Genomic DNA, 19,363 nt, shown 5'->3' with positions numbered 1-19,363 from the left:
AGATTTTATTTATTTATTTGAGAGAGTGAGAGCAGGAGTGTGAGAAGGGGGGAGGAGGGAAAGAGGGAGGGAGAAGCAGACTCCCCGCTGAGCAGGGAGCCCCATGCAGGGCTCGATGCAGGGCTCACTGGGGGGCTGGATCCCAGGACCCTGAGATCTGACCTGAGCAGCTGCTTAACCAACTGAGCCACCCAGGCACTCCGGAAATCTGAATTGCATAAGAAAAGTGGTGGGAATTGATCAAGTGATTCTTAAATAGAAAGTTAGAGTAGGTAAAATAGAAACGATCTGTGAGAGAGCTGTGGAGATGGAGTGGTGGATATTCTCAATACTCCATAGAAAGCAAGATTAAAGGGAAGGAAATGAGAAACATTCATTAAAGAAAATAAAATAAAATAAAATGAATTCTCAAGTCCTGATTTGGAGAACAGCCACAATTTGTAGTTTGAGCTGACAGATAAAATCAAATTTGTCTGGGGGGGTGCAAAATAAACCTTTTTCAGGTTAAATTCCCCTGGCACCTGGCTTGTTTTCTTCACTGTAAATGAGCACTGGGAAAAGAACAGGCTTTAGAGATTTTGCCAAAACAATTCACAGGCCATTTTCTTGGTAATCACTATGTAGCTCTTTTTTCAGTCAGGCTCACACGTGGGATTTAATCTTGGTGTTTGATAACAAGTATTATTTTTCACATTTATCAAATGTACCAAAATATCTCTAAAAGTGCCTTAGAATGTATGTAAGGGAAGAAAAGTGAGTGTGTGTGTGTGTGTGTGTGTGTGTGTGTGTGTGTGTATCAGTCCTTGAAGTGACCTAATATAAAATTCTGCATATTTATCCTTATGACTGTGCTTATGTAATATGTCCTAAATCACTGTCACAATTAAAGTCAACATTTACCACAATGAGATATTACATGGATTAAATGACCAATTATAGTATTTTCAGGAACACCTAATCATAACTGACTTAATTGTGGCTATATTACAGGCAAAGTGGTTGAAAAAGTCATTGTTTCCAAGTAAATCACAGTTTACAGTGTTAACCATCAAACTTGTCAAAAGTAGGTTTATTGTTTGAATCAGAAATATGTATTGTGATTGTGTGTCTGTGTGTGCATGTGTGATTTTTCTTTATGTGTGATTTTTTTATTCAGACCAAAGGAACATCTAAAGCACAGAAATAGGTCCAACTTCTACATAGATGCTTGCCTATGTGTTTGCAGCTCCAATTTAAAGGCTAACAAAGTTGATTTCAATTTCTACAATATAATTATGTTGATTGTATTAGAAAAACATGAACCAAAAAATTTAACTTTAAGATCTATGAACACCTTATACAAAGTTACCCATGTATATGAAATTTGTTGAGCAATTTGAAATTCATAAATAATATTTAGCTTCTGAATCATGATGTAAATATATACATTTATGCACTTGTCACACATAATACATTAAGAATATCTTATTGGCTTATTGAACAAAGTATGTTCATAAAATATATGTCATTACAGCCCGGATACATAGCAATAAGAAATTTAAGATATTTAGGTGAGTTTTTAGGTAAGACATTTAGATTTTTAAAAAAGACATTTAGATTAAAATATTCAACTGCTTAAGTCGATTTTAGCAATGATATTGTTATAAAAAATTTTTAAAGATTTTATTTATTTATGTATTTGACAGAGAGAGAGAAGGAGAGCACAAGCAGGGGGAACGGCATGCAGAGGGAGCAGCGGGTTCCCTGCTCAGAGGGAGAAGCAGACCGACCCAGGGCTCAATCCCAGCACGCCGGGACCATCACCTGAGCTGAAGGCAGACGCTTAATGACTGAACCACCCAGGCGCCCCTGTTATAAAATATTTTTAACATTCTCTGATTAAAGAAAAAGGAGCCAGAGATTCATTCGGTATCTTTCTGGCATTTAAATTGACATCTCCTCATCTTCCACATAATTGCTGATTGAGAGGGAAAATGGTTAGATCTGTCAAAAAGCTCTATATTTTCACATTAGAATTCAAAGTCATTCAGATCCAAGTAGATAAATAAATGGCATTCCTTTTTTTCTAAAAGATTTTATTTATTTATTTGAGAGAGAGAGAAAGAGAGAGAGCGAGAGCACAAGCTCTGGGAGGGGCAGAGGGAGAGGGAGAAGCAGACTCCCCACTGAGCAGGGAGCCCCAACGTGGGGCTCGATCCCAGGATCTGCCCCATCCCAGAACCCCAGGATCATGACACAGCCGCCCCAATAAGTGGCATTTCTAGTCAGCAAGGAAAGTATAAATTATACAATAAGTTAAGGAACCAGTGCCCAATTGTTTGAAGGAAGGAAAATATATACCTTGTGCCAAAATAAATTCCTGGTGGATTAAAGATTTTAATATAAAAATACGATCATCATATTATTAACAGAAAATATAAAAAATATTTATATAATCTTGGAAATGGGAATTATATTGCATGAAATGTAAAACAAAAGACTGATTTTTAAAATACATTAAAAAAAATGGAGCACCTGGCTAGCTCAATTGGTAGAGCCTGCGACTCTTGATCTCGGGGTTGTAAATTCAAGCCCCACATTGGGTGTACAGATTACTTAAAAATAAAATCTTATACAAAAAAAATAAAACACATAAAAAACTAAAAACTATTTCAGAAATCACCAACAAATAAAAAGACAAATCCCAGACTGGAAGGAGAAAATTTTACCCCAAAATTAAAGGACAAATGCCAAACTAGAAAGAAGAAAATGTGGGGTGCCTGCCTGGCTGGCTCAGTAGCTAGAGTGTGCAACTCTTGACCTTGGCATCATGAGTTTGAGCCCACACTGTGGGTAGAGATTCATTAAGAAGGGGGGTAGGGACAAAGGGCTAAGAAGTCTTACAAATCAATAAGAAAAAGATAAATAGAAAAATGGGTAAAGGACTTCTGCAGGTAAAATAGAAAAGAAAGAATAAAAAGGGTCACTAAAGATTGATATTTTTCCTTTTCATCAGTAATAAAAAATGCATATTATATTGCCATCTTTGCCTATCTAATTGATAAGGATTATTTTAAAAGATAATATCCAGGGTTAGAGAGGATACTACATCTGTTCTCAATTGCTCTTTGACAAAATGTCTGAAAAGTGCATTCCTATTAACCAGCAATTCCACTTCAAAATAGTGCTAAGGAAATACACGCTCAGGAAGTAACTAATAATATATGCTGCAAGATGTTTATTGCAGTTTCCTTCCTTGCTTCTCCTCTCCCTCCCTCTTCCCCTGTCTCTCTCTTTTTATCTCCTTTTTCTTTTTGGGTTTATGTTTGATATTGGTGAAAAATTGAAAAAATTAAAATGTCCAACAAAAGGGGTATTGGTTAAATAAAATATGGTAAGTTCATTCAAAAAAACATCTATCCTAGTCAACCAATAGAAGTGACAGTGTCGTAAATACAGTTAATCCTTGAACAATGAGAGAGTTAGGGGTGCCGACCCCATGCAGTTAAAAACCCATGTATAACTTTGACTTGCCTCAAACTTAACTACAAATAGTCTATTGTTGACCAAAAGCCAATACCATAAACATTCAGTTAACACATATTTTGTATGTTATGTATATTATATACTGTATTCTTACAATAAAGTAAGCTAGAGAAAAGGAAATGTTATTAAAATCACAAGAAAGAGAAAATACATTTACATTACTGTACTTATGGAAAAAAATCCACGTATAAGTAGACTTTCACAGTTCAAACCTGTCTTATTCAAAGGTCAACCGTATATTTGAAAAATGTTCACAATATATTGGGGTGGTTTTTTGTTTTTATGATTTTTAAATTTTATTTTATTTTAATTCCAACATAGTTAATATATGGTGTTATACTAGATTCAGGTATATCATGTAGTGATTCGACAATTCCATACCACAATATAGTGTTAAGCAAAAAACTTGGGATACAAAGCAAAATGTATTGGCTGGGGGGGCGGAGGGTTAGGTGAGTGGGAGTGCATCTTTCTATCTCTCTGTCCTCTCTTGGCCACCACCACACCCACAGATATACTTAATGGAAAGGTATTGGAAAGACATAATAACCTATGGGGAAGGGAGATTACTACATTATTGAATGTTCTTTTTGCCTGTCATTATTGTCTAATTTAACTACAAAGAGCAGGAATTATTTTTTATAAGCAAACATATTTTCTGCTTTTAAAGATTTTATTTATTTATCTATTTTAGAGAGAGTGCAGGAGTGAAGGGAAGGGAGCAGAGGAAGAGAGACAAGCAGACTCCCTACTGAGCACGGAGACCAACACAGGGCTCGACACAAGGCTCGACATGGGGCTTGATCCTAAGGACCCTGAGATCATGAGATCATGACCTGAGCTGAAATCAAGAGTTGGACGCCCAGCTGACTGAGCCACCCAGGTACCCCCAAACATATTTTCAAATTAAACATATAATGCAACTTAGTGTTTACCTTTACAAAATGTGTAAGAATCATTAATTAGTCATTTGGTTAAGTACAGTTTAATTTCAATATCTTCGCAATTGGGATGCAAAATTGAGGGGAAAAAGTATTGAATCTTAAAATGATGTAGAATCGGCAGGTCATTTTTCATTTCGTAAGGTATTATTTATAATCACTATTTTTATTGTTGCTATGGCAATGTTTTATATACAACAATGCTGAGGTTAGGAATTTGTGTCCTGAAAAACATCAGAACATCAAATCTAGAATAAATAATGATTTCCTCCTTTAAATATAACAAAGATGTGGGAAGAAGTAGTAGGCAAGAAGGCTCCGTGTTACCACGGGGATGATTAAGCTATCTGTGGTGCAAACCACCCTCACTGTAGCATCAGGGTCAATGACTCAGTAGCTCACAGAAAGTCAACAAATACATAAAGGCATACCTGCTATCTGCACAAAGGAATTTTAATTATGCAGAGAACTGCTATAAAATATTATTCAGACAAATTAAGGAAAACCAATCTAAGTTAGTGTTTTGCAAATTCTAATTGGGGAGTATTTAACATGCAGGAGAAGACAAATTCTAATCCCGGGTCACTCCTAAACAGATTTAAAATTGATGTGAACAAGAATTAAAATCATTAAAGCAAAATCACAAAACCTTTCTATTAGTACTTCAATTATTTTTTAAAAACAGCATTTATTAAAACAATCCCCAAGATAGTCTTGTAATTTATTAATTTTAAGGGTCTGTGTCAAACTCTGGGGCCAATCAAGGGAGCCAACAGTCTGGTGGGGGAGCCAAGATAGCCATTCATCAATTCATTCATTCATTCAGTAAAATTTATTGAGAACCTACTATGTGTCAAGCAACAAGGCATTGAGCATTAAAGAATACCTAAAACAAGCCTCCTATCCTCAAAAGATCACATTTAGGACGAAAGAGATTTTTTTTTTTTTTAAGATTTTATTTTTTTATTTGACAGAGAGAGTGCAAGCAGGGGGAGTGGCAGGGAGAGGGAGAAGCAAGCTCCCACTGAGCAGAGACTCAATTCCAGGATACTGGGATCATGACCTGAGCCTAAGACAGAGGCTTAATCAACTGAGCCACCTGGACACCCCGAGAGATTTGTAAATAACTCACTGCTATAGGGGCAATCTCAGTGACTGCCGTACTGACTGCTCTTCCCACGTTTCCTGATGAATAAGTCCTGGGTGGCCATGTTCTGCACAGAGTGACCAGTCCACTTCTCTTTTTCAGGAACTTTCCCTGCCACAGGTAGGAAAAAGGCCTTGGCCCAAAAAATTTTGCCAGAGTGGGGCGAGGGTAGTGATCAGATGATTTCTTTAAGAGTTCCAGTGTGAGATACAGAAGGCAAGTTAGTAGTTGGTAGGAGGAGCTGAAGGGAAGCGGAAAAGATTCTTAGAGACCATTATAAGCCTTCAGGGGACCAAAGTAATGAGAAGCAGAAATTGTGAGGTACAGAAGAGATGAGAAGGGAGTTAGAGGCAGCAGCGGATGAGGGAGGAGAAACGAAAAATGGAGAGAATCCTGGTGAAGTATCAGTGAACTGCAATTGAAGAATGGCCAGTGATATAACCCAGTTCTTAGGACTATCTTGATTCCTGAATGTTTACTTAATATAAGATAATCTTCATCATATGGCATTAAGGTAGAAAAGTAGGATTGAAAATTTCGTAGTGATATCTGGTTCAGCCATGACAGAATAATGGATTTACCTTGCCATTTTATGGTAAATAACCATAAAACTGGGTAAGATAAATGAAGCACCTGTTTTCAGACATGGGCAGTAGACAGCACAGAGCAGTGATCCTTGAGAGAAAGGGAGCAAAGAAGCTTTTAATCACAGAGCAATTTGATGTTTACTTAATGAGCAAAGAAAATATTAAACATCTGCTTAGGAATAGTTCACATGAATTCCCTTAATGTTCACTTTATTTCTAGAATCATCCATATATAATCTAGAAGCTCTCATATGTAATCCAACAAATGTATGATGATAGAGCATCAGTGTAACATATTACACACTTTCACAGGCTTCCACAGGAGAGAAGTAGTTAACATCTGCCCAGTGCAATAGCAAGGGAGTTACTTTCATAAAAATTCGACTATGGTCACTACAGTCCATAGCGGATTGTACAACTAATTTAATTCTCTAGAAATCTGACCTGTGAGTTCATACTTGGAAATTAACAAGGAACTCCACAGTATATGCTTAAATCTGCTTAGGTCAATTATATACCTGAAATTCAGTAGCTCGCTGAAAGGAAAAGCACAATATGCATTAACAATAAAGAAACCTTGTGAGAAGGAAGGGCAGAGTGATGGGCACTAAAACCTGGTGCACTTTTGTAATAAAGGAAGTTTTTCTTAGAGCAGATATAAATAATCCTTATTTTAAAATGAAATACTGAAACATGTAAGTTTGGGCTCTTACAGATAATACAGTCATACATAACCTGCTAATTGTATAAAATTGATTAGTATTCCAATGTGTCTATTACTAATAAAAATGTATTAATCCCGCTATGCTATTAATATACAGGCTGAGATTTTTGTAGCAAAGAGACACATGTAACAGGTTGGAGGTGAGCACTCTGGGCTACTAAAGCGATGGGTTTTTGCTCCATGATGTCATTTAGGGTCTCAACGTCCTTCAGTCTTGTTATTCTGCCATCCCCTAGAGTGTTGTCCTCATTTACTTGTCTAAGGTGGGGTTGAGTTTCAGCCTTGGAGAAGGAAGCAAGAGAAGCACTGGAGGGCAAGCAGTTTCCTTTTAAGTAAATGATATGGAAGTTGCAAATCTCATGATCCAATGGTAAGCACTTAGTTTCAGGGCCACACTTGGTGGCAAGGGGAGCTGGGAAAGGCAGTCAGCCTGGGCAGCCATGTACTCTGCTTAAACTCAGTTATCATGGAAGAAAGGGAGGGTGGATTGGGGGACAGCTTGTCTACTACACTGATACGTAGGCATACACTGCTGGCGGAGGTATAACTAGGTTCCGGTTTTTGGAAGGAATCTTGGCAATACGAGTCAAGAACCAGGACAACATACCTGTGCTTTCACCTAAGAGGAATTTATCCTAAGAAAATAAAAAATATACACCTGGAGATTTAGTTGTGAGGGTGCTCATCACAAAGTAATGTTAATATCAGATAAATTGAAAACCATGTAAGTATGTCATTGCTTACTGTGAAGGAGCACTTACACATGTCCCTGAATAACAAGTGATAGCATCGCCACAGCTAATGGTCCAAGAGCCAGGATGTTTATAGGTCACCATTCCATGATTCGATTTATAGCCATCAGACGTTGAGTGCCTACTGTGTGCTTACCCTCTTCTAGAATTTTTACATACATTATTTCATTTAATCAACCCTGCAAAGCAGGTGTTAATATATAGATAAGTGGAGGTTCAGATGACTTAAGGAACTTATAAGGTCCAACAGTGAATAAATGATGTGGTTAGATCTGAATTCAGTTCCGTCCGGTTCTTCCCACTCTGCTTCATGCATGTTTTCTCATTTGACTTGCCCGGCAGGATTGATGAGGAACTCAGGAAAGAGCAGGGTGCCCACCAGGGGGTGCCTGGCGGAACAGTGGTCTCTCCATGGGGTTTGTGGGGCAGAACACCGGCCCTCAGGATTCCGCAGGCTGTTTTTTGTTTGTTTGTTTTGGGGGGTTATCCTTAAAATTTTATTTTTAAGTCATCTCTACACCCAAGGTGAGTCTCAAACTTATAACCCTGAGATCAAGAGTCAATGCTCCACCGACTGAGTCAGCCGGGGGCCCTATGACTCCTCAGGATGGTTATGTTTACAGATAGTAGAAACCAACTTGAACTGCTCTAAGTAGAAAAGGAGGAAACTATAAGAAAGTAAGGGTGTCACTGAGCTAAGGACTATAAGCAGCCAGGTGTCGGGACTGGAATTGCAACAGGAAGGTCAGCAGAACTCAGAGAACTCACTGTTTCTCACTTCAGTGTTTTCCTCAGCATCTGGCCTTCTCAGTTATTTGAGCCATATGGCAGCTGGCAGATGGCAGCCACAGCTCCCAAATTTACTTTTACAGAGCCAGCCACATGGAAAGACTCATTCTCTCTCTCCCATTCCCACTTCCAAATTCCCTGCGAAGGGGCTCTGCTCAGCTGAAGCAGCAGCTCAGTCCCAGTCCAGTTACTGTGGCCAGATGCTGCCACAGGTGAGGGACAAGTTAAAGGTTCATTGCAAGCCACGCAGATGTTCCAAAATGTGTCCACTACACAAGGGCCGTGCTATAGATCTTGTGGGTCCTGGCAGGAGTGATCTCCTCCCTGAGGGAAAGCCAATGAGCTGAGGGGCAGCCAGGGATGTGATGGTCTGCAGTTACACAGACAGGCCTTCTTCATGCATGCCTTGACCTACAAGGTCAGACTAAAAGAGAACTGAGAGAGGTTCATTTTTTTTTTTAATCTGTGACAACATTCCCTTAAAACATAAACAGTTAGCTTTCTCTACAGGTGACAATGATTGAGTTTAATCAAAAGAATTGCTTTCACCACCTTCACATCTTGCCCAGCTGATTTGGTGGTTAACAAGTTTGAATGCTTATAAATGGGCTAATTGAAATAATCTAGTCACTGAAAAGCACAGAAGTACATTCTAGTATTTTTAGTACCACTAATTGAGAAGTGGTAAGGATTGGTTTGCTTGTTGTTTTCCCCAGAAACAGCTGGCATTCTTACACCGCACATTAGTCAGAAATAGCCCTGAAGACAGATAATAACAGAAGAGATTCAGGCAGGGAAAACCTGGGACAGCGTTTCTAGTATAAGTGTGTGTGTGTGTGTGTGTGTGTGTGTGTGTGTATTCTAATTAATTATTTATATATCTATTGAGTGAGAGAGAGAGAGAGAGAGGAGGGGTGGGGAAGGGCAGAGGGTGAGGGAGAGAGAGAATCCTAAGCAGGCTCACACCCAGGGCTCAATCTCATGACCCTGAGATCATGACCTGAGCTGAAATCAAGAATCAGACGCTCAACCGACTGAGCCACCCAGGCGCCCATATATGTTTGTGTGTGTGTATATACACACACACACACATATACACACACACACATATATATACACACACACACTTTTTAAAAAATCTTCTTTATTTAAATCCAAAAAGTACTCTACTTGAAGAATATACATAAATAATTCATTTTGAAAATTATACCACCAATAAATAGTCTGTGTTTCCTAAATGGGTATGGACATAAGTGATAAAACCTTAAGACCTTGAGCCACTGTAACCCAGAAGAGTACTTAATAGTACAGAAGGTTATGTGGTAGCCATTTTCTGTCAAATGAGGACAAAGAATTTTCAACTTAGACTCCAATTTAAAGTTGTTCTTTTTACATTAAAGAGAAGAGTTGGAAAGACCTCCTCCTGACTCTAAGGGAAGAACACTTCGGAAAGAGAGACACAATGGCCACACCCCAAGAACCGGTAAGGCATTTTGCAGAGAAACCTGGATCCTACTTTGCCATTATCACTGCTAAGGACTTGGTGCATAAAATACAATTTAGGTTTCAGTTTAAATGTCCCTTTCTTGAGGAAGCGTTTTCTCATCCCCTTAGACTAGGTTAAAAACTTCTGTCCTGAACTTCTACAGGGTTGCAGATAACATGGGATATACTTATACCAATCCATTATTATCTATCTGAAATTCAAATTTAACTGAACATCTGTATTTTATCTGACAACTGTATATTTCATTTTTTCTTTTCTAAGCACCCAGCACAACCCACTGTGACTGCTTATTTAAGAGAGAAAGCTCTGGAATGGCAGAGACAATTTTACCTGGTTTACTTTGCATCTCCAGGGCCAGGTGTGGTCTGGTCATATAACATGTGTTTGATAAAGATTTTTTGAATGAAAGACAAAAGTTATTGTAAATGAATGCGAAGTAGAGAGTGAGCATTTTTCGTAGATGGTTATAAAGACTCCGATTCAACAAGGTACACATCTTAAGGAGGGATGTGCAGAGGGGATTACACAGAAGAGGATTGAGTTTGGATTTGATTAATGCAAGAAAAGAAGACATCACATTAGACTAGAGATAAATCCCTAGCTTTACTGGCTTCTCACTGCAGAGAAATATAAACCCCCCACTGAATATTAATTATGGTTTGTTGACATATTCTGGAATTTTGCAGAAATTAACTGTCTAGTGAACTGTTTATAGTTTTCATTTTGTAATGGGGACTCAGTTTTTTCCAGCTGTTTCTGGCCAGTGTGGTAATAAAAGGCCCTCCTGATATTGTAAAACATGAAAACAGGTGGCTCAATCAGATACTTGAATGATCCTTGTAGCGGAGATTCACAGCTAAGTCAGAAGACCTGGGGGGAATGCCAATAAAGCCTATTTAATTCAGTGTGGTGTGCTACCCAGTTCCCTTGCAGGAAGAGAGTGCCAGGCTGTTTCTCAGCTTTCTGGGTGGACATTGGAGCCAAATGTATTGCAACTGATTCCTAGAAGATTTTTTTTTAGTATATTTACACATCATGTAATTCTAGGCACTTAAACTTTGTTTATGCTATTCAATCTCCCTAAACAAAACTTATCTTTCATCTGTGGTTAAATGCAACTCTCCGATTGCTACATGCCTGCATCCCCCAGCTGAACATGTACTGTCCTCGCTAGACCCACTTTATTATTTTTTTTAAGATTTATTTATTTATTTGGGGCGCCTGGGTGGCACAGCGGTTAAGCGTCTGCCTTCAGCTCAGGGCGTGATCCCGGCGTTGTGGGCGAGCCCCACATCAGGCTCCTCTTCTATGAGCCTGCTTCTTCCCTCTCCCCCCCCCCCTGCTTGTGTTCCCTCTCTCACTGGCTGTCTCTGTCTCTGTCGAATAAATAAATAAAATCTTTAAAAAAAAAAAAAGATTTATTTATTTATTTGAGTGACTGGGGGGGGCGGCGCATAGGGAGAGGGAGAGAGAGAATCCAAGCAGACGACCCAATGGTGCAGAGCCTGACACAGAGCTGGATCTCACGACCCTGAGACTTTAAATACACATCCTTTAGTGCTGACCATAATCATGTTATGTTTCCTTACTGCATTCGTGTCCCTCTGCTTCCTGCCTTCTCCTCTCCTCTAACCTCCATCCTCATTCTCAGTGGATGATCTTCATTCCTGCTTCTTCGTAAAAGGAGAAGCCATCAGAAGAAAATTGGCACAAAAAGAACTCACAATGTTCTTTTGGGGCCTAACTCCTGAACTTCTTCATTCATTTCCCTTCCAACACAATTCTTACCAGATTCCTGGCCATTTTAGCCATAATCTGCTAAGCCGAAGTTATTCTGATATAGGAATACAGAAGACAGGTACTGAAGAACTAATAAGGAAAAGAATTTTTTTGTTGTATTTGTAGTTTATTTCAAATAGCTGATGTGGTCCCCATGTTGCTAGAACATTTTTCTGTTTCCAGGCTGTAAGGTAGTGCTTTCATTTAGAAGTATGGCAGAATTATCACCCTCATCCCCCTCAGTCCTGAACAGCCTCAACACTCTGGCTGAAGAGGGCCCAGAAGGCCAACCCAAATGTCATCCTGGGACTGCCAGATAGCTTCCTTTCTACCATTGGATGCTGAGTGTTCATTTCGGCAGTGGACTTCAGACTTTGTTGTTGCTGTTTTTATTGTTTATTTCCCACGATAAGAAATATATTTTACTTCAAGATGTAATACACACATGTATACAAAATCACATATATGATTGAAACAAAAGTTTCACCAGACAGTACTTATCTTTACAATATGCAAAGCACTCTTGTATTTTCTATTCTATTTTTCAAGTGCCAGTTGTGATGTAATAAATAGATATCATTACTCACTAATGAGTCTAAGCCCATGGCTTGGAAAACACTTCATTAAGGGCTAATTAGAGACATTAATAAACAAAATCTTTAAGATTCTGTGAACAACTAGATGATAATTAGTCTAGAACCCATTCGAGTCTAACAACCCCCCCAAAAGGAGTGGTCATATGATTAGCTGTTTAGTTAAGAATAAATGACTCATATGAATATTTGTCTATGTGGTAAAAAGCAAAGCTGATGTCAGAACAAGTAAGGTAAAATCAATTAGGGAAAGGGAAGCAGCTCCTCCCTGTTGTTCTTTTTTTGTTCTCCACGAGCATAAACACCTCTATTAAAGTAACCTCTGCATGACAGAGGGCTGAAAATAAAGCTCTGGATTAGGGTAAGGGACTAGATGGATAAAATGACTTCTAAATTACTTTCTAATCCTCAAACTTCATTTCTTCAACAAGTATGTACTCACTGCCGAGTATATATGCCAGTCACTCTACCAGGAGACAGAGACCTAGCAGTGAACAAGACAGACAATGCTGATCCTGTTGAGAAGCTAACAAATAGAAAGTCATGAAGGACAAGAACATCTTGAAGGAAATAACAAAGGTCAATGATAGAGAATAATAGGGACGACCTACTATTCTTCTTATCTGTTGTCATATTAATCATGCTACTACTACTATGACTGTAGAAGTAGTAACAATATAATAATTATCGTTGCCATAATAGGATGGGCAGGGCAGGTCCTTCTGGGAAGGTGACATTTAATCTGAAACCTAAAGAGTAAGAAGGAGCCAGCTATGGACTGAACCAGGGAAATAGCCTTTCCAGGCAGTGGAGCAGCAAGTACAAGGTCCAAATTCAGGGAAGAGCTTGTTGGGGCCTTTGGAAGGGAGAGAGGACTGTTTGACTGGAGCAGAGTGGGGCCGGGGGTGGGAGGGGGCGCGCAGGAGGTGAGGGCCCTGGAGGCTAGAATAGGGGGTTTGGATTCTATTCTTCGTCAAATGGGCAGCCATCAAAGGGATTTAAATGAGGAAGTGACAGGACCTAATTTTAAAGGAACACCGGATATTGTGTGGAGAATGTTGGAGGTGGGGAACAGCGGAAGTCGGAAATCGTTTTAGGAGTCCAGGCAAGAGAGAATGGTGGCTTGGATTATGGTGGCAGCAAACTCTAAAATCCTGTTTTGTTTGCAATTAATAGACAATAGGAAAGTAGTTCTCAACATTGACTTGGAAGTGTTGCCTATTTTGTCTCCAAAGCAAACATGCAAACATATTTCCATCTTTGGAATAATTTAAATCCAAGAGCTCAATACTTGTATACGTGTGCACGGGTGTGTGTGTCTGTGTTCAGTGAAGTGGTGGTGGCTCTTTTTAGCTAAGAGCTTTGTCATCATGATGTGTAGGAGTTGGTTGGAGGGTGGAAGGACTGGAGTAAGTTGAAACTAGTGGAAAAGAGAAGCTGGTGCCAAGAATCGCTGTGCAGAATGAGGCATATACTCCCTGGGAATTCCATTACACTTGGAAAGTGTTGGAGATGCTGTATAGACAAGGCCCACCTTGGTCAAATAGGGGGCTAACAGAAAGATGTGCAATTTATAAGTTCACTGGGTAAAGTCTAAGATATCAGAGTAAGAGAGTATTATTTGTATGAGGGTCTCAAAGCCTCAAAGCCTTCCGGAGGAGATGATACAAGAATTTGGTATTGATGGCCAGTCCCCAAAATACCCTCATTCTATTTCCTAAACAAAATAAGAAGAAAGAGACCTTTTCTAACAATCTGCNAAGCTGTCTGCATGTGAATTGCTTATTATGACACAGATCAATGCTTTTCAGGCCTAGCGTCTGAGAAAACTTGTTTTAAGTCCTTAACAAAAAGAACAGTGAAACTGAAAAGAAGGCTGCCTCTGCGGGGCTTAAACTGCATTAGCCTGAGGGCTAGTTTAGTGCTGAAAGATCTGCATTAATCACCGGAAGGAAGGGGATAGGAGTCCCCACCCCTCCCCCACCAGTTTTGAGCAGAGCCCCAGTAGGAGTAGGGAAAGACCTGCAGAGTCCTGCCTGCAGGGCTGATCCTGGAGCAGCAAGGAAAAAGCTCCCAGGGCCCAAGAGAGAGACCGCTTGAGGCCCAGGAAAGTGAGAGGAAGTTAGGTGTCCTTATAAGAACACTGGAGTGGGAACTTAGAACCAAATACCACCCATCTTGTCATCAACATACTCAAAAGCCCCAAGTACAGCCTGGGAAAATGAAGGTTACGTTTGGCAGGTTGGAGTAAGAATGGCTACATGCCGTGGAATCTTCTTTGGAGATTCGCAAGGATTAAACTATTATTTATTTAGTCTGTGAATAGTTTACATCCAGATCTGCTTGGAGGTAAGGAAATAGATCCGGGAAAGTCCCAGCCCCAATCTGCTGTTCAACAACAGAGAACAATCACAGACCCACAAGCAGAGTGATTTTGTGTTCTTTCCTCCTGCATGTGTGGTTGACAAACAAGATTCCAGATCAGGCAGAGGCTAAAAGAGGTTGGAGCAATGTTTCATTTCTTAGAGCTCTCAGTCTCTAGACACATGTATGAGCAGAGGTTTGTTCCTAAAATTCCTGGGCTGGGCTAGGTGCGAGGGCCCTGCAGGGTGCCTGGCCACTGACTGGTGATCGCTGTGTGTCCGTGTGTGTGGCTGTGTGTCCGTGTCGGTTCTGGTTTTTTAGCCACACTGTGAACCACAAAAAGGCAAGTCACAAACCGGAATGAAGTTATTGACATGAGATAACACATGGAACATGTTTGGCTTTCTGAAAGGTCTCAGAAATGAATCACACATGTTGCTTTCCACTTGGGGAATAGTCTAGAACTAGTTCAGCATGTCCAGCAGGTTGATCTGGTTTCCAAAATCTGTAGTGCTGTGTATAGATGTACATTTTTCTAAGGAAAATAATGAACAGTGCTTTCATCTGTCAGAAGTAGTTCTTTGTTTAATTACTCTTTTCATCACCTTCATAAACTCAGCTCTAGTTCACCACAACATTCTAGAGGAGTGGTATATGGGAGCCAATAAAAATGAAAAAGTGTCATAAAAGCCATTTTAAGAAAACATCATTAAAGGGGCGCCTGGGTGGCACAGCGGTTAAGCGTCTGCCTTCGGCTCAGGGCGTGATCCCGGCGTTATGGGATCGAGCCCCATATCAGGCTCCTCCGCTATGAGCCTGCTTCTTCCTTTCCCACTCCCCCTGCTTGTGTTCCCTCTCTCGCTGGCTATCTCTATCTCTGTCAAATAAATAAATAAAATCTTTAAAAAAAAAAAAAAAAAAGAAAAGAAAACATCATTAAAAAGTTGATTAAGAAAATAAATTTTGCCGCCCAGATACACCTCGAATAGAGAACTTTTTGTTCAAATATAGAAAATTACAAACGTATTTCTTTATTTATTTAAAAAGATTTTATTTATTAGAGAGGGAAAGAGCACGTGAGAGAGGGGGTAAGAGCAGGAGAGGGACAAGCTGATTCCATGCTGACCATGGAGCCAGACCCACAACCCCGAAATCGTGACCTAAGCTGAAATCGAGAGCCGGACACTCAACCAACTGAACCACCCAAGGCGCCCCTGAGAAACACATATTTAATTCTTGCAAAATATACAGATTGCTGATGGGAAGGAGAGATAGAAGCATATTAAACTATGAATTTAATTCTTGCAAAACACCTAGACTTTATTGACAGGAAGCAGAGATAGAAGTATGGGTATGGGTGCATGAAAGGAATCGCTTAAGACTATAATGAAAGGCCCTAAGGAGAGAAATAATTGACCCTGTGCTTTCCTGAGTTCCGTCTTCTGTTGTTAGGACCAGATATAGCAGATCCTGTAAAGACAGGAAGGAAAAAAACAAAAACAAAAGCAAAACAAAAACAATGGATTAAAGGAAATCAGTTCTAGGCCAGAATTGGAAAAGATGTGGGATTGGTGTTTTGAAAGCCAGTGCTGTCTACAGGGGTAAAAAATCAAATTCTTTGCTCCATAAAATTACTTTTTAAGGAATGTTCATTAGAATTGAAACAACAGAACTTTAAACTACTGATTTAAAAAAAAAAAAAAAAAAAGGAAACACTACATTTGGAGGGCACCTGACTGGCTCAGTCCAAGGACCTGTGACTCTTGATATCAGGATTGTGGGCTTGAGCCCCATATTGTGTGTAGAGATTACTTAAAAAATAAAATCTCTCAAAAAATAAAAATAAAAAATACTACATTTGAACAGTGAGAGAAGAGTCTAAAATGATTCATTACCTTTCCGAAATCCCTGCCCGACCTGTTTCTAACAGCCAAATATTTTATGTCCCATATTACAGAGGAAAGGAAGCTTTCCTTTCTCCCCCCACTTCTCTCAACCTACTTGCAGAATAAAGAAATAACCAATTTTTTTAAAGATTTTATTTATTTATTCGAGAGAGAGAGCGTGAGGAAGGAGAGGAGCAGAGGAAGAGGGAGGAGCAGACTCCCTGCTGAGCAGGGAGCCCTACGTGGGGCTCGATCCCAGGACCCTGAGATCATGCAGGGGGCTGCATCTCCAGACTCCGGGATCATGACCCGATCCGAAGGCAGATGCTTAAATGGCAGAGTCACCCAGGCAGGCACCCCAAGAAATAACCAGTTTAAATGAACATTCATTGTATACCTATTTTGGGGCCCACAGTGTTCAGAGTCCTGGAAAATCAGCTGAGAATAAACAGTAATAGCACCCCCTATTTATGTTTCTAGTTTATGTTCTAGTGAGGGAGGACAGGCAATAAACCTATTAAGAAGAAATGAATAAGAACGTTGAGCACTGATAAATGTTACGAAGGAGGTACACTAGGATTCTGAGCCGCAGGGGACTGGGGAGGTGTGGCACTACTTTGGCTACAGTGGTCAGGGAAGGCCTCTCTGAGAAAGGGACATTTGAGTCACTTATTACCACCTAAGTGATAAAAAGGAGAAACCACATGAAGATCCAGAGGAGCTCTCCAAGCAGAGTGAGCAACAGGTGGATGGCCCAAGCCAGGAAAAAGCCTTGTGGGTTCATGGAACAGAAAGAAGGTCAATGGGAACAAGGGGAAGGGTGGACACCAGAACAGAGGCAGATGGAACAAGATTTGGGGAGGCCTCATGAATCCTGATGATAAGTTTGTAGGTTGTCCTGAATGCAATGGGAAGTCTTTAGAGGGTTTTATTTATTTATTTATTCATTCATTCATTTATTTTTAAGATTTAATGTATTTATTTGAGAGAGAAAGAGAGATAGCAAGAAAGAACACAAACAGGGTGGAGAGGGAGAAGCAGACTCCCTGCTGAGCAGGGAGCCAGACGTAGCGCTCCATCCCAGGATCCTGGGTCGTGACCTGAGCTGAAGACAGATGCTTAACTGACTGAGCCACCCAGGCTCCCCTTTAGAGGGTTTTTTTTTTTTTTTTAAGATTTTTATTTATTTATTTGACAGAGATAGAGACAGCCAGCAAGAGAGGGAACACAAGCAGGGGCAGTGGGAGAGGAAGAAGCAGGCTCATAGCAGAGGAGCCTGATGTGGGGCTCCATCCCAGAACGCCAGGATCACACCCTGAGCCGAAGGCAGACGCTTAAACCTCTGTGCCACCCAGGCGCCCCTAGAGGGTTTTAAAGAGGGAAATTGTATTATGGCTGATCCTGACCAACACAGGTTTGAACTGTGCGGGTCCACTTATACATGGATTTTTTACAGTACTGTAAATGTATTTTCTTTCTTATATTTTCTAACTAGCACTTTCTTCTTTCTAGCTTACTTATTGTAAGAATACAGCACATAGCATATAAAATATGTGCTAATTGTATATGTTATTGGCAAGACTTAGGGTCAACAAGAGGCTATTAGCAATTAAGTTTTGGAGGAGTCAAAATTGTATGTAGATTTTCTTTCTTTTTTTAAAGATTTTATTTATTTATTTATTTATTTGACAGAGACAGACAGCCAGTGGGAGAGGGAACACAAGCAGGGGGAGAGGGAGAGGAAGAAGCAGGCTCCCAGCAGAGGAACCTGATGTGGGGCTCGATCCCACAATGCCGGGATCACGCCCTGAGCCGAAGGCAGCCGCTTAACGACTGAGCCACCCAGGCGCCCCTATGTGCCACCCAGGTGCCCTGATGTAGATTTTCTACTGCACGAGTGCCCCTAATGCCCATGTCATTCAAGGGTCAACTGTATTTGGTTTACACTTTATAGAGATTACTCTGGGTACTATGTGGACGGAGGGACAACGGGGGATCAAGAGTAGAGCACAGAGACCAGTGAGGTGATGATGGCATTGACTTAGACAAGAAGAGTGGAGATGGAAAGAAGTGGTTGGGTTCAGGATATAGTTTGGAAGTTGAAGCCAATAGGACCTGTTGATGAATTTGTAGTAGATACTTACTGATGGACTGAGGGTGCTGTGTAAGGAAAAGAGAAGAGGCGAGTAGTGCTCCTAGTTATGTGTCCTGAGCAACTTAGTATGTATTTGCATTATTCATTAGGATGAGGAAGGCTAGAGAAAGCAGATTTGGGTGGGGTAGAAATCAATAGCTTTGTTTTGTCCATACTAAATTTGAGGTACTTAGTAGACGTCCTAGTGGATATGTTGAATAAGGAGTTGGATATCCATGTCTGGACTCAGGTGAGAGATTTGGCTCTGGAGATATAAACTTGAAAGTTAACAGTATACAGAGGTCTTTGAAGCAACAAGACTAGATGAAATCACCTAGGGACCCAGTATGTAGAGAGAGCTGGGATCAGAGCTCTGGATACTCCAACATTTAGAAGTCCAATAGAGGTGGTCTCTCTTCATGTCCAAGGCAAGTCTTTTATGTGTTCTCTGATTTTATCAGACCCACCCCTTTTGTAGAAGATTAAAAATGGCTGTAAGTTCTTTGACACTCTTACCACCAGGAAGTGCAGTCTAATTCCCCTCCCCTGAATCTGGGCTGAGTCTCTAAGGATAGTGACTTGTTTGACCAATAGAATTAATCAGAAGTAACTCTGGCACTTAAAAGACTAGGTCC

At 40.2% G+C, this 19,363-nt stretch overlaps 1 long non-coding RNA gene across 1 annotated transcript in view; it reads left to right on the top strand.

Annotated features, from left to right (window-relative positions):
• Positions 1–4,377: 4,377 nt before the first annotated feature.
• Positions 4,378–19,363, top strand: part of LOC109489410 — a 44,117-nt gene continuing 29,131 nt past the window's right edge. Inside the window, exons 1-2 of the long non-coding RNA XR_004623311.1 lie at positions 4,378–4,408; positions 9,866–9,948. This is a non-coding gene — a long non-coding RNA (uncharacterized LOC109489410). The remainder of the gene's footprint in view (positions 4,409–9,865; positions 9,949–19,363) is intronic.

Source organism: Ailuropoda melanoleuca, chromosome 2 (genome assembly GCF_002007445.2).
Source record: "Ailuropoda melanoleuca isolate Jingjing chromosome 2, ASM200744v2, whole genome shotgun sequence".
NCBI classification, from domain to species: Eukaryota; Metazoa; Chordata; class Mammalia; order Carnivora; family Ursidae; genus Ailuropoda; species Ailuropoda melanoleuca.
The sequence above is the reverse complement of the archived record's forward strand: the minus strand, read 5'-3'. Positions and strand labels throughout refer to the sequence as shown.